The sequence below is a fragment of the Pteropus alecto genome, unplaced genomic scaffold (genome assembly GCF_000325575.1).
Source record: "Pteropus alecto unplaced genomic scaffold, ASM32557v1 scaffold14, whole genome shotgun sequence".
In the NCBI taxonomy this organism is placed as follows: domain Eukaryota; kingdom Metazoa; phylum Chordata; class Mammalia; order Chiroptera; family Pteropodidae; genus Pteropus; species Pteropus alecto.
Window position 1 is genome coordinate 14536821 of NW_006436810.1, and position 6197 is coordinate 14543017.

The 6197-nt window shown below is 34.7% G+C and overlaps 1 non-coding gene across 1 annotated transcript; it reads left to right on the top strand.

Annotated features, from left to right (window-relative positions):
* The first annotated feature begins 5111 nt into the window (after positions 1 to 5111).
* On the top strand, positions 5112 to 5230 carry LOC112481330. The gene has a single exon (XR_003046869.1). It is a non-coding gene; the product is annotated as a 5S ribosomal RNA (ribosomal RNA).
* The last annotated feature ends 967 nt before the right edge of the window (positions 5231 to 6197 follow it).

Sequence of the window (6197 nt, forward strand, 5' to 3'; positions counted from 1 at the left end):
AGACTTTCAACATATGTTTATAGTCACCTCTTGATTTATTTCGGTCTTCTTTAATATCTCTCGGTAATGTATAGTAGTTATTTTTATGTAAAGACCTCCTCTAACCTATGCCAATTTTATTCTGAAATAATTCATTTTTATGCTTTTATGGAATTCTCTAGTTTGCTTCAAAATTGTGTCAAATTTTGAAGCAAATTACAGTAAATTTAGCAAGTTGTCAGAAATCACACTATTATATTTATTTTATATATAGAAATAGATGACCAGAATACAATACTCTATGTATATGCATATAATATACATATATAGTATAAATATAATATAGTATACATGTTTAATACTGCATACATATATGTATATTAAATGTATATATTTATAATGTCATAGTATATTGTTTGTCCTGTGTTTTGTTCCTTTTTTCTCCATGAATTGGAATTATTTTTCATGTTCCTATATCTGACAGTAAAGATGAGGAGGTGATTATTCATATTTCACCAATTCTGAGTGTATCATGGACCCACCTACTTCTTCTATAAGATTGAATTTACCTAAGTTTTGCAACACCCAACACCCCAAGTACTCGTGCATCTTTGGCTAAAGGCTGATCTCTAATTTTATCAGATTTTGAGTTCAGAGAGGATCAAACCTAGCTTTCAAGTTTGGATTCAGTCATTACAAGTTTAAGTTCTAGGATCCGTGAGAACTTTTGAGACTGAGTGTTTTCTGGATTTCGGCACTGGGTTATTGGCATGTTGCTTACGTACCTTGTGTATTTATGTGTGTGTTTGGGGGAAAGACAGTGGTGGGGGGCACTGTCAGGCTGAGGAAATAATAGATGTGTTTAGGGACCTTCCAGATGCTAATTCATTCCCCCATCCACGCTGTGGTTAATAGCATGGCTGGCTGTATTCGATGGCCAAAGACTCCTGTCCCCGGCAGACCTTCTCCTTGGCCGGCCACGTGTGATCCTAAGACGCATAGGTTGGCATAGAAAGCTCTGGAAGTCAGTTCACTCGGGCTCCCTTTCATCTTCTGCTATTTCGCAGTCTCACAGATGTGCGTGGTACTTCCTGCATTTCAATTCGTATTGGTGTTAATCCAAAAAAAGAAATTCTTCATTCCTTCACATCTAATCGGAAGGCTATTCTGCTTATCGTAAAATATTTTTTTAATAAGAAGATCTTTATGTTTTTATTTGAATAAGTAGAGAAACAAAAATGGAAGGAATTGAGAAAATGTCCCAAAGTTCAAGTGTTATATTTTTCCATGGTCCCAAAAGCCATTTGGTTATTAAAAGTACTTTGCTGTGCTTCTCTGTATCTTATGTACATCATTTACATAAAATCTCTGTAAATGCTTTACAGACAGGGAAACTGAAACACCAAGATTTAGAGAAGGTTCTCAAGATTGCAAAACTAGTCATTGTCAGATCCAGGATTGATGCCTAGACAGCTGACGTCAGAACCAGCGGCCTTAAAGGCAAGGTGGCTTACCCTTCCAGAAGTTATTTCTTCCCTTTTCACAGTTTATCCTGTTGGTCACATTAAGACACGCAATATGTGTAAGAATCAAAACTGGGTTCACACTGACCTTTCACAGCAATATTGATCCCTGTCCTTAGGTTTAAAATTCATGAAATATCGACTTTAAAGGAACAGATCCTTGATTTATTGGAAGTATCTCCTTTCAAACTTGATATTCTGAATGAAAATCATCAAACCATAGGTTGTCATATTCTTCGGTTCTTTGTAAAGCATTATGATTCAGTGACAGTGTCACATATTTATCAAACGTGTTCATTTTTTCAGAGTTCTTCAAACTTTTCGTTAATGAAAGATATTCATATTTCCAAATTTAGAGAAGATAAAACTCTATTCACATGTTCAGTGTGAAAAGTGAGGAGGTTTACGCCAAATATCTGCATGATTTTAGTCGTGGGTCTAATAGAACCCAGCTGTTACCACTGCCTGTCTAAAACTTTACCTAGCAAAGAACCTTTAATAAAATGAAAGCTATGTCATTGACAGTTTCAGTCAGCAAACATTAGTGGACACGATTAAAGGTAAAAATCGTGAATAACGTTGACTTATCCTGATAACTCAGGTCAGCGAACATTAAGAACTATCAAGTAAAATAGTGCGTTAAGTAACCAATGTTACCACATCTACAAGGACAATGACACCGCATTTGTCATTGAATTAAGGCCACGTCTTGGAATGCAGCCTTCTTTTCTCTACATATGCAGCATACTTTTTTCGTGAATTAAGTGGCATTGTGGTTTGATTTTGCCAATGTATTCAGGGCTCTGTCTTTCACACACTAGAAAACCCATTTATTTTCTCCTCCGAAGCATTTATTTAATGCTAGATAATCGTTGTACCTGTGTTGTGTCTCAGGGGTTCACACCATTATTGATATATTTAGTCACAGGTGAAAAGTATGTTGAAAGGAGGACCGATCAAATACATGTACACACAAATATTTCAAAAGATTGAATTCTTTGTTTTGTATTTTTTTTTATTTTAATCTACCGACACACTGACATCACCTGGAAACCCACGTAGAAATGTCCTTAGCATACAAATGAATTTGCAAAAGTATTTTTTTCTATTATTTAACTAGAGAAACGATTCCCATTTTTGTGAAATTCATAAATTGGAGATGTAGAGATCTAACATTACGATCATATCAAAAAGTATGCCAAAATCAAGACTTTGAATTTCCGTTCTGTACTTAAAAAATAGTTTGTCACATCGATGCAAAATTAAACACTAGATAAGCTTTTAGAAGATAAGTATTTAAAACCTTAAATTTTTTTATCACTAATAGATGGAATTTATATTTCTCATTTAAATTTTGTTTTCCTCCTAGTTGTTTTTACCAGTCATATCATTTTAGTAGCCAAATTAATCATTTTACTAGAAATAATGTTTATAAGTGATAATTTACTGCTTTTTCCCAGACCAAGTCATAAACTCTGCATATTGTTATATTTAATTGTAGATTCTACTATAATTTAGTTTAATATTTTAATTGTAATGTAATATTTAATGGAGTTTCTATGTAATACAGCACCTTGATGCTCTGTGTACAATTCATTTGAATGAGCTCTCAAACTAGCCAGGGTATGTACCAGTCATGACTCTTTCTTACTTACTTTCACTAATTAAAGAGAAGAAGAAATTTTGGAAATACGTCAGTGAGCTCCCCAAATCAATTAGAAACTAGAGAACTGCCCTCGAAAACCAGGAAAGAGGAAGGAAGGAAGGGAAGGGAAGGGAAAGGGAAGGGGAGCCAGCCTTGTTCACAATGCAATGCCTGAAACAGTCGAAGCCAACACTCCAGAACAGTCTAGTCAAGCTATTTCTATAGACAAGAGAGATTAACACTGCACTCTGTGGATGACGCAAGAAATGATCACTAAGCATGCTGACCTTTGTGTCCCCCATCCGCAAAGTCCTAGGAAAAGTATCCAGGTTTTAAAGATCAGATCACATTTGAATGCTCTATTCCCAGCACACCAAGGCTCATGCAATAGAGAAGTTCCTCAAATCAGGAATGATGTTCAGATAGCTTTTTATAAAACAAATGGTTTATCATAGTTTAGATTTTGAAAATTATTTTTAACAGATCAGGAAATATATCTGTACATATGTATATGTATTTACTGTCCACAGTTTTCCCAAAACACCAGTTCATTTTTTCCAGTCTCCACATTCAATATATACATGATAGTGTGGAAAATAAAGTTGATACATCAAGTTTCTCTCTTGTTCCCTCTGGTTTCATGTAGAATTTAAAAATATGAGTAATATACTATTGCGCAGGGAAATGATGTTTATTGTTGATTTGTTTGCTGAGGACTGTGTTGTTTTGTTTTGTTTTGTTTTAATATCCCAGTTTTATTAGTGGAGAAATAAGGCTTTGAGAAGCTCCAAGGTTGATGAAGATTCCAGTTTATGTATAGCTGTGACCCTAGAGAGGGACATCCTCCTGGACTCAATTTGACTGTTAGCTGCTTAATCCTCCCTGTCTTGACCAGTGGGGGTGGGGTCCTTCCTGGTGTCTATAGTTAGGGGGTTGGGTTAAATGAATCCTGTTACTTCCTATCCTATATCTGCACAGATTGTTCTAATGTAAGCCCCCCATGCTACTTCCCTACATTGCTGGAGAACACTTGCGTTAGAAGGAATGCAGATTTTCTCTCCTTATAAGGTCACCAGTCACATTGGGTTAGAGCTGACCATAATGACCTCATTTTAACTTAATCACCTCTGTGAAGACCCTCCATCTACGTGGTCACATTATGAGATGCTGGGGTTAGCATTTCAGTATATAAAGTTTGTGGAGGACCCGATTCAGCTCATATCATCCACTGACCCCCTCAGAATATGTTTTGTTAGATAGCAGATGATCAGATACATGGAGATCGTTTTTCTGTCCTCTCCGTTTGCATTACATATCTTTTTTTGTCAAATTACCTTATAATTATTATAACTTTATAGAAAGCTTACTTGTCATGTAAGCTCTTCATTATCTTTTCAGGTGTACCTTAACTATTCTTGTCTGTTTAAAACTTTATATTAATTGTTGAATCATTTAGCAATGTGGTAGATCTGGGTCGTTTGTGAGAAAAATATGGGAAATGAAAATCCTGGATTATTCCACTTACATGGGATTTAATTTGTATATATTTAGAGATAGATCACATTAAAACATTAGGGTGCTCAATATAGAAACAGTAAGAGCCTGACCTGGTAAATCACGGATTTACTGAATCACACGTAGTAGGGGAAAACAAGGAATCTCAAAATCAACTCAAGAGAACTTCAAGAAAGCTCTATTTAACTCAAGATATAGATCAATAGAAGTTATAATGTCAGGATTTATCAATTTCCCGAATATTAGTCATAAATGTTCATCAGTCACAAAGGAGCTGCCCTCCTTCTTGAACAAAGTTGCATGCATGATTTACCACAAAACAACTTTTTGTGTGCCATTCTAATGAAACTGTAAAATTCTAAACTGTTTCTTACAAATTGTTTAATGTCATTGTCTTGTCATCTGTTATCTCTAGCTATATTCCTTTCTACAAAAAATTATGCCATATGGTCTATGGCCATGCTACCCTGAACACATCCAATCTCATCTGATCTTGGAAGCTAAGCAGGGTCAGGTCTGGTTAGTACTTGGATGGGAGACCACCTAGGAAGACCAGGTGCTGTAGGTGTAAAAAAAAAAAAAAATCAAAAATCAAGCCACACATCTCCTCTTATTGTGATACTGTTATTTCTGTGTCTTCAACCTTTTTATTAAACCACGTCATGCTCTGTGGTTAGATTACTCTCTGAAAATAGTTTCCTTTGTGAGATTTCGTTTTTCTAATATTTTTGTTTTATGAGATTTTTTTTGAGTTTGTTTGTTTTGTTTTGTTTTGTCCTGGCCATTATAACCAAAATAGTTTCACTGTGAAGTTATGGCTGGGACTGAAATGATAGAAAGTTATATACTTTTTCGTTTGTTTGTTTGTTCATATATCAGTCTTTTTTTTTTTCATTTATTTTTTTATAGTGACATTGTTTAATGAAATCCAGTAAGTTTCAGGTGTTTCAGGTGTACAATTCAAAGTACTTTTTGAAAATCCAAGATTAAAAACATGACTCACAGCTTTGATCCCTTTTAAAGATAAAAGTTGTTTTGTAAGTAAGGTACCATGGACATCGGCGCGGGACATGTGGGAAGGAGAGACCAGATGATTTAAAGACTTTTTTTATATATCGATACTTTCATTAAGGGCATAAATTTCTATTTTTGCATGCTAAAAATAGATATAGTCCCAAACAACAAACCTCAGAGCAACATAGCATAGTGAGCATATGAATATACAAGTCAAAATAAATAGTGAATATTCTTTCAAAAATATTTGCATTTTAAAATGCAAGTCAATGAGCTTATTAGAAAAAAGACATCAAATCATCTTGTCTCTTTATTCACATATTTATTGGTGGCTAGATAAAGATTATTTATAACTTTCATCAAAAAAACTATATTATGATTATCATTTCAGTTGTCACCATTGCTTCTGGTGCTGGTTTTGGTTGGGTTTATCCCACCTCTCTTGAGGGTCCAATGCAGCCTCCATTAGGGTATTTTGTGCCCATACTCACAGTAATTCGGATTTTGCCATTTTCTGATAT